The sequence below is a fragment of the Tupaia chinensis genome, unplaced genomic scaffold (genome assembly GCF_000334495.1).
Source record: "Tupaia chinensis unplaced genomic scaffold, TupChi_1.0 Scaffold144255_1, whole genome shotgun sequence".
In the NCBI taxonomy this organism is placed as follows: Eukaryota; Metazoa; Chordata; class Mammalia; order Scandentia; family Tupaiidae; genus Tupaia; species Tupaia belangeri.
The window spans coordinates 1,811,163-1,811,670 of NW_006204113.1; positions in this window are offsets into that span (position 1 = coordinate 1,811,163).

Here is a 508-nt window from a genome sequence, read left to right on the forward strand (position 1 = left end):
TTCGAACTGTGGTCGGTCACGCACCCACCCCCCCCACCACCTGCCGACCCCCTTTTTAAAAAATTTTATTTATTTATATTTATTATTACTTTTTAATTTCTTATGTTCTTCTGCAGAGAGGGCAGAACCATCCCTTTTCCCTTGCAGAGGGGAAACTGGGGCTCGGGCTGAGTACGTCTGAGCTTGCACTGCGTGTACGTTGTGTACTCAGAGCCCCGGTCGTCGCGCCCATTCCTGTGAGGCCGTACAGTGCCGACGTGAGCAAACCTGGGGCATCAACCTGAGCATACAGCCTGGCTCAGCACCTGCTGGATACCAGCCTGCTCTTCTCCTGGCCTTGTCAGCCTCACCAAGTTCCTCTCAGGGCAGTGACATGCAGCTCAGCCTGGCGGCTGTCATACTTCATCAATGCCCAGCTTTGCTTTGAGTACAAGCCTTCTCCCGGTGCAGATGCGTTTGTAAATGACTCAGAGGTCTGGGTTAAGAGCAGAGCCGGCTCTGATTCCTG